General features: G+C 40.3%; 1 pseudogene; it reads left to right on the forward strand.

Moving 5' to 3' along the window:
* Positions 1-4,986: 4,986 nt before the first annotated feature.
* Positions 4,987-20,550, forward strand: LOC149194738 (uncharacterized; annotated as a pseudogene).
* Positions 20,551-20,741: the final 191 nt, after the last annotated feature.

Below are 20,741 nucleotides of genomic sequence, written 5' to 3' on the forward strand. Positions count from 1 at the left end.
CAACCCTCTAAAAACCACTTTCGGTCTGTTCCTGTAGAACTTCCTGTAGAATTTCCTGTAGATCCCCTGTAGCCTCCTGTAGAAGTTCACGTGAGCGATTTTTTGAGATCTGAGCATGGTGGAAATCTCTAGAAGGGTGTTAGGGACCCCTTAGGTCCTCTCCACACCTTCCCAACCTCCTGCAAATTCCCACTCCATTTTCTTTTGCCAATAAACCTCTGCATAGTAAAAAATAGTTAAAACACATGCATAATAATTCTGCATAAAATTGCTCAAAAATACAAAAAGATGATTTTTCCATATTTTCCTTCAGAAGTAGCTTAAACACATGCATTTTACCTTTGCAATAGTCAATGGAATCCATTTTAGTAGCTTACATCTCTTTTCTTGCACAAGTAGGGTTAGTCGGTAAAACTAGGGTTTGCTAGGGTTTGCATTTCCTTTCAGCTTTCATATTCTTTCCGCATGTAGACTAGCCTCTTTTGAGTTAGATTTCATCCATCACAGTTAAAAGCTTCTTCTAAGAACTCATAAAAGTTGGCTTAATCTCCTACCGAACTTGTGCCAGTTAATTAAGTGACAGCCTGTAGTAAGAGCTAGTACTTGTGCATATAGCACAGTCGCTTCTAAGTTTGTTACAAACTACCGGGTTGATAAAGTAAAGTAGGGAGTCCCAGGAGTTGCAGTATCATCGCTGCAATACTGGAGCTCACCATATTTTTGGCACCGTTGCCAAGGAAGCGTCAGAGTATTTTGAGTTTACTGCATTTCTTCTATTTTTCTACTGCAACATTTTGCTAAGTAGTTTATTTCATCAAAAGTAGAGTAGTTGTTTTTCAATTCTGCACTTTCAATTCCACAATTTCAATTCTGCAAAAGTAGACTAGCTATTTCCTACTTTTATTTCAATTCCACAATTTCATTTCAACAAGCGTAGATTAGCTATTTCCTGCTTTCATTTTAGCAAAATAGATTAGTCCTTTCCTGCTTTCATTTCAATTCTACAATTTCATTTCAGCAAAATAGATTAGTCCTTTCCTGCTTTCATTTCAATTCTGCATTTTCATTTCAGCAAGATAGATTTTAGTTAGTTGCAATTTGTTGTTCAATCAATTTCAGTTTTGCAGGTACAAGTAGAAAAAAACAAAAACCAACCAAAAAGATTTCCTTTCATGCCTCGTAGGAGTAGAGATAATTCAGAAAAATGCTTGCCAAACACCCCCACTACTTCACACAGCCAACCTTCTCTCTTCTTCGGTGGCTGCAATCAAGAAACACCCTTAGGTAATAGCAAGACATATTTGAAGAACCTATAGGGGAGAAGAAGAATAAAACATTCCTTTGGAGCCAATGGCTGAAAACAGAAATGTTGGGAGCAGTACCTTTTCTTCCAGCTCATCCATTTAAGGTGAAATTGGAAACATGTGGGAAGATTTCAACAGTGAGATGATGCAGATGCTTGCCATGCATATCAAAAGATATTGAGAGGAAGCAGAGAGGGCTTTGGCCATTTTTTGTCCCAGGTGCACTAGAAAGCATCCTAGGAATGAATGTCCATTGCACTCCATAGAAGTGTGTTTTTCCTGTGAAGAAGGCCATCCTACGAATCAGTGCCCTTCCTTGCCTGGAATTAAAGCTGCATATCAGAGGGCCGAAGGTGCCACTGAATCACTCTATTTCATGAACCAAAGGAGGCCACACGGACCCAGACCTTACCAGTAGGGAATGCAAGGGACATCCCAAACTTATTACAACCCCTATCAAGCCACTTCCATGCCTTCTTGGGGTCCCCTTGCTCATCCTTCTTGGTCCACACCCCCTCCTTGGTCGTATCCATCTCAATATCATGCTCAACCAACTACTTATCCATTTCACCCCTATGCTCAAGCACAACCTCAATGGAATGCACCTCATCAGGGGTGGAGGCCCCAGTACAACTCTCCTCCCGCCCCTTTGCCTCCACCACGTGCTCAACCGCAACCATTACCTCCTACTCCACCAGGGAAACCCCAAATACCTGCTCAACTGAACCCAAAACCGAATAACAGATAGGCCCAACAAGGATATAGTGGGGAGCCACCATTTCCAAACCTTCACATTGGAGTAGCTCAACCCAATTGCAAAGCTGAGGTACAACACTTCCAAACAACTCTTCATCTCAATGATATTCACCATAGCTCAGGAAGAGTATTGCAAAAAAGAGATTATATTGAAAGCATTGAAGGACCACATCCAGCAAAAGAAGATTTAAAAAAGGAGATCAAAGGACCATGGGCTGCACTTGATGAACAAAAGACATCAAAATCAGAGATCGAGAGAGTTCCCTCATGGTTACCATCAAATCCTCCATGTCTTCAAGAGAAAAATCAGCAAAAAGAGGAAGACGTGAAGGTCATGATAGAAGAATACATGAAGAATGATCCAAATCAGCAAAAGGACCAAGGACACCATAGCTATATTGAGATATGGTTCCAGACAGTCACTAAGTTGCAGCAGTACTCTCTTCCTCAACTATGCTTGATCCCTTCAAAGTCAAATCATTTTGTCTCTGAAATTCGGGTACCTGTCAAAGCATGCATTTCAAGCCTCCACATCATTTTTCCTCTCATCTCAATGTGCACATGGCTCCATTGGAAGTATTCTTATACTTGAAAATGATTTTTTTCTTCAAGTAGGGTAGGGTAGAAAAAAAAAATGATTAATGAAAAATGAGAGAAAAGAATAAAAATCTAAGGTGAAAACCTCCTTGGAGGCGCCTCAGATTGGCTCATTGATTGAAAACCTCGATGAGGTGGTCAATGGGTTATAAATAAGAGAAAATAAAAAAGGAATAAGATCCCTGGGTGAAAACCTCCCTTGGAGGTGCCCAGGGCAAGCAATTAGGGTGAAAACCTCCTTGAGGTGCCCTAGTTGTTTTCAAAAAAAAAGAGAAAAAGAAAAAAAGAAAAAAGAATTTCCAGTTGTATTGCAGGTCTGCAAGAGAACTTCAGGAAGCAGCAGTAGGTGCCAAGAAAGATTTGAAACCAATAATAGCACCTATCCTACCTTCCCTCACCCTTCTCCATCATTCTTGACATCCTTTCCACCTCACTGTGCTTCTTTTCTGAAAACTGTGTTTTCTACAGGAGGATCCTGTAGAAATTACAGAGAGCTATAAATGGACCTCAAAAGCAGTTTGAGGAACATGGAAGCTTCATAAAGGGTTTATAAATCCCCATGCAATCTTCAAACCTCTCTCCCATCAATTCCAAGTCTACATTACAACCCAAGCTCATTTTTCTTACTATGCAAAAACTGTAGAATGCTCTGATACAAAAATACATAGAGCGGAAATTTGTTTTTTCCCTAACTTGAAAACTGTGCATCCATTTAAAAAATTGTTTCATGGGGATTTGTATAGGGATGATGGCAACATGGTCAAGCAATTTCAGCCAATTCTAATGCAGGGTTTCTAAGAAATTGACCTCCGTCACCTTCAGCCATTTTTAGTTTTTCTCGAAATTTGTGCATCCATTGACCATACTTTTTCTATGGGAGGTGCATAATGATGATAGAAACATGCTCAAAAAATTTCAAGTCAATCCATTCTATCGTTTTGGAGCTATGGACAAAACAAGTCGAAGTCTTGCAAAAATCTAGCATTAGCAACATGAGGGTGCAAATCTGAAGGTTGAAACAGACTCCTGTAGCTTAGATCCAGCCGGAGGATCCCTACATAAGAAAAATAGCCACACATTAGACAGCAAAAAGCATATAGCATAAGGGATACAGGCATGTAGCAATTGAATATGAGCATGCAGCAGCAAAAGAACCAAGCAGCACACACATTTCGACTTACAAGTAAGTGTCTAAACCAGTTCCTCTATTTGCATCTGTATGATTCGAAACTTCATAAACGAATGAAATGGTTGGATTAAGCCAGAAAGGTGGCTAGTTAACTGGACACCCTCAGCTAGTTCGATCGCACTCATCCGGAGATCACACTGCACGTGTGTCTAGTCAACTCATGGAAAAATCTAACAGTCAGGTAGTGGCAGCTGTTTTGGGCTCAAGTGCCAATGATGTCAAGTGATTAACAGGCAGAAAACATATAGTTTCATAATAACACTGCAGTGGGGACCAACGGTCTGCATGGGGCCAATGTACACTTGGCCAGCTCACCCTCCATCACCGGAAGTCTCCATAAACAACCGTAAGAACTCCTCTTTGAAATACTCTCACCACCTTTGTTTCCATTTTATCATCATCCCCGCAGCTGCAACAAGATGTATACCACCTCCATAGCGGTGAACTAGTCGTTGTCTGCCATTTTTCAAAACCCTCCTACTTATTAGCTTCTACAGGAACAACAAACATAGTCTATAGGAGCCGGAAGATTTCTACAGGAAGATTTTTACAGGAAGGGAAAAGAACAACTATGTAGAAGGAAAATCCAAGATTTTTGTCAAAATTCGAGCTGGAAACAAGGTGGTGGATTAAAAACACAACAGTGGATTGAAAAAAGGAGAGTGAAGCTTAAAATTCTGCCTACATATTTTCCCTGAGTTCTACACAGTTCTTTGTTTTCTTCTCTGCATTCGAAGTTTATCTCCTTCTTTCTCAAATTCTACTGTAAATAAAATACATGCAACCGTAGAAACCAACCTGTGTGAAAAAGAAACGAATTTGCATATCTGCCTACTCTCTGAAAAGAACCTTTGTTATTTATCCTCTGTTTTGTCAAAAAAAATTTCCTTTTCAAAAGCAGAGAGTCAAATTCAAGATAAAAGTAGTTTAAAACAAAGGCAAATATTGCAATTTGATGTTGTAAGGAGAAGCACATAGGAAATTCCTTATTTGGTTTCAGAAAAAGATGAAAATTCAGCTATCCCTCTGTTTTCAGTTCTGCCTGCTTTCTTACCCGAGCATTTTGTTTAAAAAAAAAAAGAAAAAAACACTCAACATCACACGGAGGGCAAGTTAAAGGAATTAAGAGGAGAGTTGGCCATGGTAAGGCACATAGAAAGCAATAAAAGAGCCCAACTACAGGAAGAAAATGAACTGCTGAAAAAGAAGTTACAGCAGCAGGAAATTTATAAGGGAGATAGGTTGTCCATCTTGGGAGGGCAGCAACAGCAAGAAGGTCCCCTAACAGACAATGAAGCAATAGAGAAACAGCAGCAAGAGGGAGAGCCACAAGATGATGTTGAAATGCTAATGAAACTACTGCAAGAAAAAGAGTCTCAGGTAGCAGATGAAGTGCAGATTTTAAAATAGCAGTTACAGGAAAAAGAAGCCCAAATGGCCTGCATGGCCAGCTGGGCAATAGAAGCCTTGCAATGTAGAAGCAAACCAACAGTGAAGAGGAGGAGAAAACTGAAGAACTTGAGAAGAATAGTAATGAGGAAGCACCAGACATTCAAACAGAAGGAAAAAAGAAAAGAGAAAAAGGCAGGCCTCCATGTATTTCAAGGCCAGGAAAAGCACAAGAATTCAAACAAGCAGAATAGGAGGAGCAGTGGAAGGACATGGACAAGAAGGCAGAATTTTATGGCACACATGAGTAGACCACATCAGAAGCTTGGGATGATAGGGAGGCCACCAGGGCCATCAAAGATGAAGAGATAGATTAGTTGCTCAGAGGATGAGCAACACCTTCAGTAGGGGGGTGATGATGAGCCCTAGAAATGGGTAATTATATGGGCTCATTTTACCTCTTAATTCGACTTAATCCACCATTCTCATTAGTTTATTGCATTTTTTTATCATATTTATGCTAATAGAGTGAATTGGGTTAGTCATTATGCCAAAAAGTCTAATGTGTGCTTTATGCAGATTTTTGGTCAATTTTGAGACAAAATCAAAGGTTTAATGAGCATTTGGCAGCCAAATTCATGGAAGAACAAGGGAGAGGATTTGTAGGAGGGTGTCCCCTTCATTTATAAGCCCTTACCTTGAATTCTCCATTAGAACTCGGAGCACAAAGGTCCACTTTCAAAGGGGCAGCCGAGCAGGTCAAGTGGGACTACTGTTATCTTCAGTTCTAGGAAGCCGGGTTCCTTAATTTTAGGAGGACTGTTGGGAGTCTCCATTTGTATAAATAAGAAGGCTTAGGGCCTCAGTTTTTTTAGTAAGGTTTTGTTATATTTTAGCCATTTGATAGTCTATTTTCACACTTTAGTGCAACCTTATAATCAACACATTTTCGAGCTTCTTCTCGCAGACAGTTTTGTGATGTAGCTATTATTTTTTTATCAATGAGGATGAATCTAACTTTGAACCAGATCTGAGCTTTCTTAGGAGGCTGTAGCTCTTGGGGTTGGGCCCAACCCAAGTTCCCAGTACCTCCTTTGTGTACTTTTATGTGTTTTTACTACATACATAGAATAATTTCTGTTATATAGGTTAAATCTTGCTTTGTCACTTAGGTTGTTTTTGATAATTAAGATAGTTGTTCTTGCTTTAGGTTGATTTGACAGTTTGGTAACAGAAAAGATCCACAAAAAGGCTACCAAGCAATCCTTGAACTCATTTTTTCCTCCTTGGCACCATGAACCAAGGCACACTTGCTACCAGAAAAACACTGTTTTTGCCTTCCAATGCAATTGCTAGTGTTAGATTTTAAGTTGGAAAAGTTGATATCAGTTGTGTTTTCATGTTTAGATTTGTTCTTTCTCAGTTTCCATAGCTTTCTTGCATGATTTCTTGTCTATAAACTTTTGTTCATCATGTTTCTGGCTTTTAGGTCAGATTAGGTCAAAACAGATAAATCCCTTTTTTTTTTAGTATTTTCTTGGATTAGTTTTCGAAAGTAGTGTGCAGAAAACCTATAAGACACTCCAGCCTATCCTTCCTCCATTATTCACCACACTTTCTTTCCCTCATTCGCCACACTTTCCCAACTCACCCTAATTTCTACATTTTTATGCAACATTGCTTCCTTCATCCTTGAACAGATCCAACCATCTTCATCACTCCTAAGCTTCATCTCAGATCCTAGACCCCTTAACAGCCTTATCCATCGTTCATTCACACTTTCCCACTATTTTTCCACCATCAACCCTCTAAAAACCACTTTCGGCCTGTTTCTGTAGAACTTCCTGTAGAATTTCCTATAGATCCCCTACAGCCTCCTGTAGAAGTTCATGTGAGAAATTTTTCGAGATCTAAGCGTGGTGGAAATCTCCAGAAGGGTGCTAGGGACCCCTTAGGTCCTCTCCACAACCTCCCAACCTCCTGAAAATTCCCACTCCATTTTCTTTCGCAAATAAACCTCTGCACAGTCAAAAATAGTTAAAACACATGCATAATAATTCTGCATAAAATTGCTCAAAAATACAAAAAGATTTTCCATATTTTCCTTTAGAAGTAGCTTAAACACATGCATTTTACCTTTGCAATAGTCAGTGGCATCCATTTTAGTAGCTTACATCTCTTTTCTTGCACAAGTAGGGTTAGTTGGTAAAACTAGGGTTTGCTAGGGTTTACATTTCCTTTCAGCTTTCATCTTCTTTCCACAAGTAGACTAGCCTCTTTTGAGTTAGCTTTCATCCATCACAGTTAAAAGCTTCTTCTAAGAACTCATAGAAGTTGGCTTAAGATTCTAGCGAACTTGTGCCAGCTGATCAAGTGACAGCCTGCAGTAAGAGCTAGTACTTGCGCGTATAGCACCATCGCTTCCAAGTTTGTTACGAACTATCGGGTTCATAAAAGTAAAGTAGGGAGTCCCAGCAGTTGCAGCATCATTACTGTAATACTGAAGCTCACCAAAATGATAGAATTATAAGATGGTTTCTTTTATTACAGCAGTTTGATCTAACTGTTGTTGATAAACCTGGTAAGGAAAATGTTGTTGCAAACTTTCTATTTAGGATGAATTTGCCTGCAGCTGAAGAAGGAATGGTGGATTACCAGTTACCAGATGAGCATTTGTTTGCTAGTTCAATTCTCTCCCCATGGTTTGTTGATATAGAAAACTATTTGGTATCAACACAGTTCCCACCAAATTTGCTCTCCAAAGAAAAGAGCAAAATAGTTAGGAAAAGGGCCCCCTTCACCTGGATTGGGGGCAATATCTTAAAACTTGGCCCAGATCAAATATTAAGAAGGTGTGTAAGGGAAGAGGAAGTTTTTGACATCCTTTTGACCTGTCATGATGGGCCTTGTGGAGGTCACTTTGTAGCAAAGAGGACAACATTCAAAGTATTACAAGTGGGCTATTACTGGCCCACTTTTCATAGGATGTGAAGAAGTACATTAGTCAGTGTGATCAGTGCCAGAGGATGGGAAAGCCTACTCCAAGAGATGAAATTCCCCTACAACCTCAAGTGACTTTCGAGCCATTTGACAAATGGAACATGGAATTCATTGGGCCTATCAACCCTCCTTCAAAGCAAAAATAGTACATTATTGTGTGCACTAATTATTTGACTAAATGGGTTCAAACCAAAGAAATTAAGGAAGCAACATAAGGGAAGGTGGATGAGTTCCTAAGGGAGAATGTATTCTAGAAATTTGGGTACCCTAGAGAGCTAGTCATAGACAAAGGCAGCCAGTTTACCTCCAACATGATTGAATAACTTCTCAGCCATCACAAAATCAAGCATAGGACCTCCACTCCCTATCATCCACAAGCTAGTGGACAAGTGGAGGTGAGCAACAGGGCACTGGAGAGCATCTTAACGAAGGTAGTAAGCAGTAGTAGGAAGGATTGGGCAGAGAGAGTAGTTGAGGCCATCGAGGCCTATAATACAACATGGAAGTCCACCACTAGATTTACACCCTATGAGCTAGTCTATGAGGAAAAGGCTTTGCTTTCCATTGAGTTTGAATATAACACATTGAGGATGGTAGCCCAACTAGATTTGGATCTCAGTCATGCACATAAAAAAAGATAGTTCCATTTGAATGGCTTGGATGAATTCAAAATGCAGGCCCTCCTACATACATAGTTCAGCTTCAGAGGAAGATCTAGCATGAGAGACATATTAAGGAGAAGCAATTTCAAGAGGACGATTAGGAATTGTTATATGATTCTAGGTATAAAGACTTCAAGGGCAAGCTAAGGACAAGATGGCTCAAACCTTATGTGCTGGAAAGATGCCATGATAATGGTTCAGTGAAAATCAGAACTAGAGATGAAGAAGCCATTCCATTGCTTGTTAATGGACACCGATTGAAAATGTATAAGAGGCCTTTATCAATGCAAGAGTTCATTGACAATATCAATAAAACAGTGATGATGGTGGAGCAAGTTCCATCTCCTCCCCCATCAGGTCATTGAAAAAATAAAAAAGAGGAAATATAATAATGATTCAGGTGAAAACCTCCCTAAGGCGCTTGAGTCCCATATTTGGGTTGAAAACCTCATGAGGCATCCCAATGATGAAAAAAAAATGTGAAAAAAGAATAAGAAGATCCCTGGGTGAAAACCTTCCTTGAGGCATCCAGGGCAAACATCTAGGGTGAAAACCTCTTTGAGGCAGCCTAGGTGTTTCTCAGAAAAAAAGATAAAAAATACATAATTGTTATTTGCAGGTGGGTGAGAAAGACAATCAAGGAGCAAAGAGAAGATCCAAAGCGAACCCTGCCTCACATATATTCATCTCCTCCACTCCTTACCATGCATACCTCCATCAATTCCATTGTTTTTTTTCACTTCATTGCTTCAATTTAGGTGAAGACTGTGTTTTCTACAGGATCCCTTGTATTCCTACAGGATACCCTAAAAACCTACATGAAGCAATCTGAGGGTGAATGGTAGGTTTGTTAGGTCCTATAGCAGCCTGCCCCATAGGATACCAATCATCAGCTATTGGTCTTCACTAGGATGATCTAGGAGCTCCAAACACCAGACAGCAAAGGAGGAAGAAGACTGACCATGCAACAAATAAACAACATAGCACCTCTAATCCTCAACAACTACAACATGGCATCAAGACCACAGGTAAGTATCCCACTCACTCACTCATATGCATAATTTGACCAAAAGTTGTAAGGGTTACGAGGTAGTTGGCTTATAAGTGAAAAGGTGGCCAGTTAACTTGGCCACCTTCATTCAGTCATCACATACAAAATCAGGTTTCTTCTCACATGTGGTTGCAGTCAACTCAAAGGCAAGTGGAGGAGTAGGACAAGAAGTGGTTAACTACGGATCTATGAGGTGGGAGATGATTACAAGGAACCTCACCCTAAAAATCCATAGAGGGAAACAAAATGTAGTTTGCATGCATTCATGCATTCCACCTCCTTGAAACTCCCTCATGTAAATCACTCTCATAACTCTAGACACCCACCAGAAGCAAGGATCCATTGTTCTGCAGGAGAATTTCTACAGGAACATGCACAACAATTCCCATAGGAACAGTTTACAGGTGTAGTATATAGGATACACAAAGGCAGTCTACAGGATAGGCAGAGAGGGGTTCAAGAGGGAATATCGCGAGAATTGTCCACAGTGACCATTCTAAAGAGGTAGGATCTGAAATTCCATCCCCATTTACAAGAAAATGAACTAGAAATGCTTTAAAAGCTAGTGGATATAAAAAATTTGGGAGGTGAGTCATATACACGCGAAACTTTGTTTTCTCCTGAATTTAAAATTCTTGTGTCAATCCTCTCATTTCCTCCTCAAGTCTCACAAGCAAGATGAAAATAGGATTTAATAGGAGAGAACCCACAAATACTGTGAGGATACAACAACACCCCCGAGTGCTTGAAATATTTATAATACACCAATGGATGGGGTTTTTCAGAAAATTCACAGGGTACGATGATGAGGTGGCTCAAGGATTTTCTCATTCCCTCACTCCACATAGTAGAATCCATCCCACTGTCATAGTTAGAGGGATCACTATATATGTCACCCTAGAGCTCATCAATAGGGTCACCACAGTTCCCCTAGGAATTCCGTGGAGAAAAGAAGGAAAAGTAGACACTCAAGTGGCAAAAAGGAAATTCTTTTTATAAGGTGAAGAACCCACTATTGGCTAATTGGGCCCTGACCTAGGTTCGAAAGAGTTTTTAGCCAAATAAATTCCACAACTACCGGCCCTTTCAGCAACAGCCTGTAGAGTGCGGATTGAGGTCTCACCCGAGGTAGCAGGGGAGGGTGCTAGAACCAGGTTTCCACACCCTTGGGATGTCTTGATGTGGTCTGGAGGGGTCGCGAATCGTTCTGTGGTCTCGTGCCACTTTGTACTACTATCAAACTTCTGTGTAGATCCACACATTTATACTTTATTAATGAAATTATTATAGATCTAATATTCTTGTTATAGTCTTTAAGCAAACATTTAAAAATAAAACCCAGTGTGCACAATTATAAAGAGATATAACAAATGCATAAACCAGAACACAATAGATCTGTGATATTTCAGAAAATAACCTATCTTTATTAATATCTTCCATCACTACAACCAGATCCGTCCTCCGCACTCAGATGCAGGGGTCCGTGCATATAGATGTAGACTCTACCAGGCCTTTGTGCACACAGCTGCAGAGCCTCTATCTCCCAACACCCTTGACTCGGACTTACATCTGCAGAGAATATTTCCTTCACAAACCCATAAACATCAATATCCAAAACCAAAAATTTCCAAAAACCTACCTTCTAGCGATAGAGCCTTGCTCTATTTATACATTTCCATGGTCCGCAAACCATGGGCAAGCTCACTCACTTCCTATTATTTTACATTATTCTCGGGCGGACAACGCTTTTACTTAACTCGTTATAATTCGTGCTCCACACACTTTGTGGAGTCTTTACCATACATTCACCCAAAACTATGGGCTTTGAGCCCCAAAACCGTTACGCGGGCCCTCCGCTACCCAACAGGCCCCCAACACAATCAATGTGACTCATCCTGAGTCACTCGGCTAGTGCAGCAATCTTCGCACGGAGGTCATTCAGCAAATTCTAGGCTTCGCTTGCCCCCATAGAACAATCTTCCACCACCTACTTTATTCGTTCTATGCGAGCCATCGGTGCATCCTCATTAGATTCCGTTGCTTGCTTGAGTTCTAACATTGCCTGCATGTGTGCTAACTTTCCCTCGATGTTGGTGGAAACCACGTTGGCTTCATCCAGCCAAGGCTAGATGCGTTCTTTAAGTATTGCCTCCCTCTACTGAGCGTCGTCAACTTGTGCCTTGAGGCCCTGGGCCTCCCTCATTATGGCTATTCGTTGTGTTATAGTGACCATTTGTACAGTCCCCTGGACTTTGTCATACACCTGCTATAACTCTCGTGCTTCAGCTTCTACCTGCTATAGCGTTGGATCATCCTATAGGGATGTGAGCATAAGAAGGGACTGATCCAACAATCCCAAGCACTCTTGGACCACGCGCTTCATGACTTCTAATCCTGCTTGAACTTCATTGCGTCATTGTTTGCGAACTTTCGGGGGTGTGGGCGGTTGTGCCTGTAGCCGTAGCTTCGCAATCTACAAATTTAATTTCCACTAAGCTCTCGCAGCCTCCTCTCGATCCATACAGAATCCTGTCGCCATGTGATGGATCTTATCAGTTATTGGAAGTTCCGTTGGGACAACCAACTCTGGTACCTTACTACAAGCCTCCACCATGGCTTGTTCCACTTCCTGGTTACAGACAACCAAGTCATGACATTGTAAGCTGACCTTCTCCAGATTTGCCTTATGCATTATTAAGATTTGGAGGGCACGACATTCCCTGGCATGCAGCTCAGTGGTTACCCCATCCTACAGTAGGTAGAGGGTTTCACGAGGTAGAGTAGTCAAACTCAAGTACCAACTTCACATGTCCCCCTCAGCTTTGGCTAGGACCGTGCCTGCTAGCAACACTAAAGTGTTCATTGTGTGACTATGCACTATCTACTCAGCTGCAGTTATATTATCTATGAGGTTTGGTAACATCCCTCCCAAGGGTCGCACCTGTAATGCCTGCAGCTGCGCTCTAAGCTCCCCCAACACAATTGTCTGCTCCTTCATTAGATCCTCTCTTTGTAGGGTTCCAGTGCTCTGACCTTAGACATCCCTTAGGCAGATCCCAGTCCCAGCAATGAAACAATTTGTTGGATTATTGGGCCCTAACCTAGGTTCAGAAGAGTTTTTAGCCAAGCAAATCCCGCAGCTGCTGGCCCTTTCAGCAACAGCCCGCAGAGCGCGGACTGAGGTCTCACCCGAGGTAGCATGGGAGGTTGCTGGAACCAATTTTCCACACCATTAAGATGTCTTGATGTGGCTTGGAGGGGTCGCGAATCGTTCTATGGCGTTGCACCACTTTGTACTACTATCGAACTTCCATGTAGATCAACACAATTATACTTTATTAATGAAATTATTATAGATCTGACCTTCTTGTTATAGTCTTTAAGCAAACATTTAACAATAAAACCTAGTGCACGCAATTATAAAGAGATATAACAGATGCATAAACCAAAATGCAATAGATCCGTGATATTTCAGAAAACAACTTATCTTTATTAATATCTTTCATCACTACAACCAGATCCGTCCTGTGACTCAGCTACAGGGGTCCGTACACAGAGCTGCGGACTCTACCTGGCCTCTGTGCACACAGCTGCAAAGCCTCTTCCTACCAACACCCTTGAATCGGACTTACAGACACAGAGAATATTGCCTTCACAAACCCATAAACTTTAAGATCCAAAACCAAAATTTTCCAAAAAACTACCTTCTAGCCATAGAGCCTTGTCTATTTATACATTCCCATGGTCCGCAAACCATGGGCAGGCCGATTCACTTCCTATTATTTTACATTATTCTCGAGTGGACAACCCTTTGACTTGACTCGTTACAATTCGCGCTCCATGCACTTCGCAGAGTCTTTACCATACTTTCACCCAAAACTATGGGCTTTGAACCCCAAAACTGTTACGCGGGGCCTCTGCTACCCAACACCCACAGAGGGTAAAAATGGAGTAAGGAGGGATAGTCTGCCATACCCATGGAGTGAGGTAGGTTACCAACTCATCCAATATATCTCATGTGAGGGTAGATACAATGTTGTTTATGGCTACCATTTATAATGCTTGAAGAATTAAGACTTGGGGTAGAAACACTAGTTCACCAAAGACTCATCATACCCTATTTCTTGATGCAATCACTCATAGACTCTAGCAACAAAGTCAAGGAAGGGAATTCCAAACAATTAGCTCACCATGGGTTGATCAGGATCCTCATTGAGGATTCCCTCCAAGACCTCAGGATCCCTATAAAATGGTTAGTCCTCAGAGACTTACCAGTAGAGGATGACATCAAAACCCTCACCTATGATGTTAGACCTTCTGTCAGTGAGGAGGAGGCAAAACAAAAAGGAGAAGATACAGAGCTAGATGGGGATGAGATGGATGAAGAAGAAACCAATGTAGAGGAACATTATGAAGGAGAAGAGAAGGAGGATGATGCTGAAATAAAGGAAGAAATGAAGGAAGAAACTGATGGAGAAGAGAAAGAATAGAAAGAGGGAGAAGATCAGAAAAACAAAGGGCTAAGTGGCTTAAGGGACAAAGAAGCAATAATGAGAGATCAACTTGAGAGGGAAAATGCATGGCTGAGAGGACAGCTGCAGGAAAGGGAAAACCAACTAGCATGTATGGCGAGCCTCTCTTTGGAGGCCATCCAGTGTAGGATTCCAGCTAAATCATATGCTCTTTACCTTAGAGAAAAATGGCTGCAATTTTAGATTAAAACACTAGCACAAAGGGGAACCAAGCCATTTTAGGACTACATGCAGTTTATTGAACTTTGTGATCAAATTACACTAGAGGATTGAGCAAAAATGGTTGCGTTTTACTTGCACAACAAGGTCCTCACACACATGAATGTTTGGGATCCTAATACCGAGCTAGGTGATCTACAATTAATGGCTTTGGCATCATGGATGAACCATGAGGAGTCAAGGGCTATAGAAATGAAAATAATATTGGCGAAAGAGCAAAATGAGCCTCTTTTCATCATAGCTGAACAATCAAATCCCATGGCCCTAACCAGCAACCATAATCTAATTGCAAATGATCCTCAGCTGGCACCAAATATCTTGCTTCCCAAGAGCAAGCAATTTCACATTTTGAGGATATGTTTAGGCTGCTAGGAGAATATAGTATACATGCCTGCTTCAGGAGATGGAACACACTACCACAGAGCTTGAAGATCAAAGAATATCACTCCCCTCAAAGGTTGAGAGAGGCACTCAACATGACACCAATGTATAAGAAATCAATGCAATGGTTGAAGGTCAATTGGATAAGCCTAAAACTCAGTCCACCACTACTCCTAGGGATGCTAGAAGGGAGAAAAGAAGAAGAGGAAAACAGGTAGTGGGAAGAAGTAGAAAGGAAATTAGGCTTCTATGAGCAATAAGAAGAGTCCATAGCAGTGGCAAGGGATGTCAGAGAGGCTACCAGAGCCATGAAGGACATGGACATTGACTAAGTTGCTCAGAAGATGAGAAACACTTTCAGTAGGGGGATGATGATGAGCCTCATCATTGGGTAATTATATGGGCCTTACTTCACCACCTAGCTTAGTCAGACCAACTATTATCACAACTTATTGCATATTTTTTATTATATTTTGTTTATGAGATGAGTTCGAGTTGGATATTTTGCTTTGTGGTCTAATGTGCATGTAATGCAGGATTAAAGGATAAAAACAAGGAATTTTGGCAAAGACCTTGGTCAAAACTCAAATGGGACAAGGGAGAGGAATCATAGGAGATAAATCCTACTCATTTACTACCCCTCGATTAGAATATTCCTCCATCAGCTCGGAGTACAAACAGCCAAATCATGAGGACTAGAAGGCAACCGAGCAAGTGGAAGTCAAAGCACCAATTTATCTCGAGTTTGGGAGCTGAGCCTCCCTAATTTTAAGGAAGATGTTAGAGACTTCAGAAGTACAAGTAGAGAGGGATAGGACCTCAGCAGGATTAAGACTTTTGATTATAAATCTCTAATTTATTTTCGAACTGCAAGACTTGTGACAATTGTTGATGTAATCCATCGTTTTGATAATAAGAATGAGTTTTGTTTTGAGACAACACTGAGTTAACTCAGAGGGCTGAAGATCTTGTGTTAGGGCCCAAGCCTAGCAACTAAGGCTCCTCTTTATTGTACATGTATGTTAGCGTAGATTCATGGTCTAATCATTCATTTGCTTAAGTAACTTTATTTACATTACAACAGTGTAGCGCCTAGTTTCATGGTTTAATCGTTCATTTGCTTAAGTAGTTGCATTTCCATTATAGCAGTGTAGCATAGATTGGTTGCATCTTAGTTTGCTTCCATTTTTGTGTTTTTCTTCAGTTAGTAGGTTACCAAGGATTATACCCATAGATTTCCTTTTTCAACAACCCTGACCAACCACTGTCAACCGCATGTCGCATAGCTTCTTCGTACTCAATTCAAGATTTTACTTTATGCACTCCAAATCTTCGTTGTCAGTCTATCTAGTTGATCCAATGGCTATCACATCGTCTCAATACTTTATGTGGTCCAAATCTCCACTGTCAATATGTCTAGCTTGATCCAATGGCTATCGCGTTGTCTCAATTCTTTATGCGCTCCAAATCTCCATCGTCGATCTGTCTAGCTTGATCCAATGGTTATCACACAATCTTGCACGGATTCTTGCACGGCCAATATCCACTCGAGAGAATGCAAGAAAAGTGGTTTTCTCATGCTACGTGTCACCCAGTTAAGCTAATCACATAAAATTTTAGAATTCCGTTTACATCTTTGAGGGCACGCGAGAAACTACTTACCACCTATGGAAAACCACTCCATCATTCCACATGCTTTTTACCCTTCTGTCACCACGTGACTTGATGTAATCCATCCATCTATTCACTTGATCTCCTTGATAAGATCTCTGCCACTCATCTTCTGATTAGTCCTATTCGTCCATCTCTTGACTTAAATTCCCCCAATAATATCTCCGCCATTCATCTCCCATTAGTCCTATTTGTCCATCTCTTGACTTAACCTCCCGCGATAATATCTCTGCCATTCATCTCCCATTAACCCTGCTCATCCATCTATTCACTTAACCTCCGTGATAATATCTCTGTTGCTCATCTTTCGGTAGTCCTATTTGTCCATCTATTCACGTAATCTCCTGCGATAAGATCTCTGCCACTCATCTTCCATTTTTACTATTCGCTGATCGATCCAATGGTTCCCATGCACTGCTACTTCATTACATCCTCCTTTCACTGATTTTGATCTTTTCTTGCTCTTTTTCTTGACTCCTTGCATGCTTGATTTTACCAAAAAAGCCAAAAAAGAGTGAAAATAGATTTAGTTTAGTTGTTTACACATTAGTTTGGTTTGATGCTCTTTACTTTTGTAACTTAGATAGCAGGGTTAGTGTTGATTTACAAATCCTGCTTAGCATAGTTGTTTAAATGGTTAATTAGGATATGGTGTGATTTAGCATTACCTGTTGTTTCCTTCATTACTACAGTAGAGAATCTCTCTTAGAATAGATTTTCTCTTCTTCCATCAAAGAATCTAGCTTCTTCTGATTCTATAGAAGTCTGGCTTGGAACCCATGGGGTCTCTCACCAGATGAACAAGTGACAATAGGTAGTACCTTCACTTATACTTGTCCATATAGCACTGTCACCTCCAAGTTTGTATGAACCCCAGGTCGATACGTAAAGCTGGTAGCCCAGAAGTTGCATCAACCTTATTGCAATACTAGCTCTCATCATGAATGTTTCATGATAAGCTTCTAGATCAGATTCTAGATAAGCTTTGATGGATTGGATATCCATCGGATGGATGGTAGATAAAGATCCATTGGGCATAAAATCTTTGCGGAAGATAAAAGCAAGCTTTTATGTGGAAAAGTATCATGGGGGATAAAGACAAGCTTTTCCGGATAAGACCTAAGCAAATGGAAAAATCCATAAAGCGAGATGCCTCTAATGGTAACTAAATCAAGAAAGAGGGTATTAAATACCCCTGCAATGACCAATTGAGGGCAGTTGATCCTTGGAAATATCATTGGCTTGGGGGGAATCAGAGGCGATTCATGGCTGGGTGGTGGTGCTCCTCCCTCCAAGTGAGATTTAGCTAGAGTCACTTGCATGGAATGGTTGTATGTTGACTCTTACTCTCTCTCTCTCTTCGTTACTATTTCAATTTCCTTATGAGTAGTTTTTCTTAGTTCTAAGAATATTTGAAGGAATTACCTATGCTTGGATATTAATAGATTTAATGATGTTCCCTCTATTAAGATGAGATAACTTGCATGGTATGTGTTTCATGTTTAACCCTTACTTGATAGGATGTTAAATCATTATGGCTTTCTTAATTTCCTCTCTTATGGAATGATGGTTGGAGTAATGCATGTGACTCACATGTGATCGCATATGCATGACAAGGATATTATGATCATATTTATATTTGATAAGGAGGGTAGTATGCTCGGTATTATACAAAGGTTTATGCATGTGGAACGGTTATACAGGAATGTCTCCCATAGAATTGTCGATGATTTACCACTATCTATGTCATGATTAAGGAAGCTTGATACTCTTGCATGCTGCTTAAGGAACTGACAATGTCATGTCTCATACGAGTATTAGGACTTTTAATCATTGTTCCTAGCCTATTTAGCTACAAAAAAACTCAACATTTATTCCAAATATGATGAGAAAGGGATATCAATGAGTTCTAATAATTGTATGCTATAAATTAATCATTATCCTAGTTTCATTTTAATGACTAAGGGCTGATATAAAGAGTATTGTAATCACTATATCTGTAATAAACTTGTGATGGCCACTAAAAACACTATTGTAAAACAAGAAATCTTTAATTGAATGGAGTCTAAGGGCGAAACTCCCGGGTAGGATAAGGAGGTTTGTCATAAATGGTATCAAAGCAGTAGGTTCAAACACTAAGGCCTATGGACTCATCCACCTCCGTAAAGTTTTGCTGGAAAATAACCCAATATTATAAAGGGAGAAGTTAAAAACATAGAACATGATTTCATGAATCGGGTTATTGAAGATTCAATACTATATAAAGGATTGTATAACCTATTATTTCAATAAGGTTTTTTACATGATCTTTATAAATGGAATTGGGAGAAAATGGTTCTCTCAAACAGATTGGTAGTTGAAATTTCACGGGGTTGATGAAAGGGGTCGATTATATTGAAACGAGAAGCTTAAGGGGACTGGTTGAAGACTGGTGTTATGTTCACAAATAGACATACGGGTTTTCGACTTCAAGGGTTTCATGCATTAACACCGTACAAGTATTTATTGTAACTTTAACATCTCCCTTGAACTACCAAAGAGGTTTGTGATGAAAGATGGCAAAGTAATAAACTAGTGTTAAAAATACTTCATTAGAACTGATTGAAAGATAACAAGATTTTACAGCGCTATCCATCCCAAGGGAATCAATACTATAATTATCTCCACTTGGGTGGATAAGATAATAATAAGGAAGTCTATTACTAAGTCGAAAAATTCAATGTGGCAGGTTACTCCAATTTTTCTTCATAGAGATATGTTATTCCAGCCTTTGAGTCATCTTAAAATGTGTCAAAACCTTTGCAGCCCTTGCTGATAAATGATGTTAGGTATAAAGCTTTGTGGAACCTTACTCGACTGATAAATCCCTTAGTGAATTTTCTTCCAATTATTGTGAATTGTTATTTCCAATTCTAATACCCTCAGCGTATAGTGCAACAGTAAGTGCCAACCATGGTTATGGTAATACATTAAAAAAACAAAAAACAAAACAAAAAAAAAATTCACTTTTTGACTCTGTAAGATGACTTTTTCCTTCCAATAGATTCTCATTTTTTCTTATCAGTTGTTGCAAAAGAATTAAAGTACTATTCTTATCAGGATCTCACCCTTGTGTCTCGACCGTTTCCATTTAAATACATTGTTGATTCATTTTTCTTGCCCGATCTGTGACATTCGATTGGGGAAAAGGTAGTTAGTTAGACCAGCTCAACGTCGACACCTTCACCAGGGGTTGTAGTTATCTCAACCTCGTTGCCTTCAAGGACACGTCGACCGCACTGACATGGCATGTATCATCCTGGGTGAGGTGCTATGCAGAATACAACAATGAGTGGTTGTACACATATCATGCCCTTGGGCAATTCTTGAACGGGAGGTCTGGAGATCGAACCACATCAGATACGGTTAACATGGAACTGGTAATGGAATTATCGACATTGGGGGATGTGCTAGACATCACTTGCAAATGCCTGCAGGGAACCCACTGGTGCTAGAAGCGAGAGAAGGTGTTGGTTCCACTACAAGAGGTATGCCTGCGACAGGAAGATGCGGTGGAGTTTTCTTAGTGCTCTAGAGAAATTGGGAACCCACAAAGGGTCGTTCAACTAAATCACTCCACCCTGGTTCCTTGGCCCTGAGGGAATTCGCCCAAGTGACTAAGAATTTGAAAAATTGCCTAGTTAGTGTGAAGGAGACCCTGAAGGCCACCTCGAGTTTTAAATCATTAATTTTGTGGATTCAGTTTGGGTTCATAAGTATAATGTTTTTTCATTCTAGAAAGAAATATTATGTCCCATGAATGGAAACCTAACAGCGTCACTAAGGGAAAAAAACAAATCACGTGAGCAATAGATGGTGATGGCTTCATTTCCAATTGGAGTGAGTAGGTGACTGAAAGTTCCTCTTGCATTTGTGTTTTACTAAGTTAGAAAGATGAGAAATTTTAGACTCTATCATTTCAAAGGGTAGATGGTTAGGCATCCATAGTTT

Source organism: Pinus tabuliformis, chromosome 2_2 (assembly GCF_031772625.1).
Source record: "Pinus tabuliformis cultivar Carrire ecotype Pingquan chromosome 2_2, CPIR1, whole genome shotgun sequence".
Classification (NCBI taxonomy): domain Eukaryota; kingdom Viridiplantae; phylum Streptophyta; class Pinopsida; order Pinales; family Pinaceae; genus Pinus; species Pinus tabuliformis.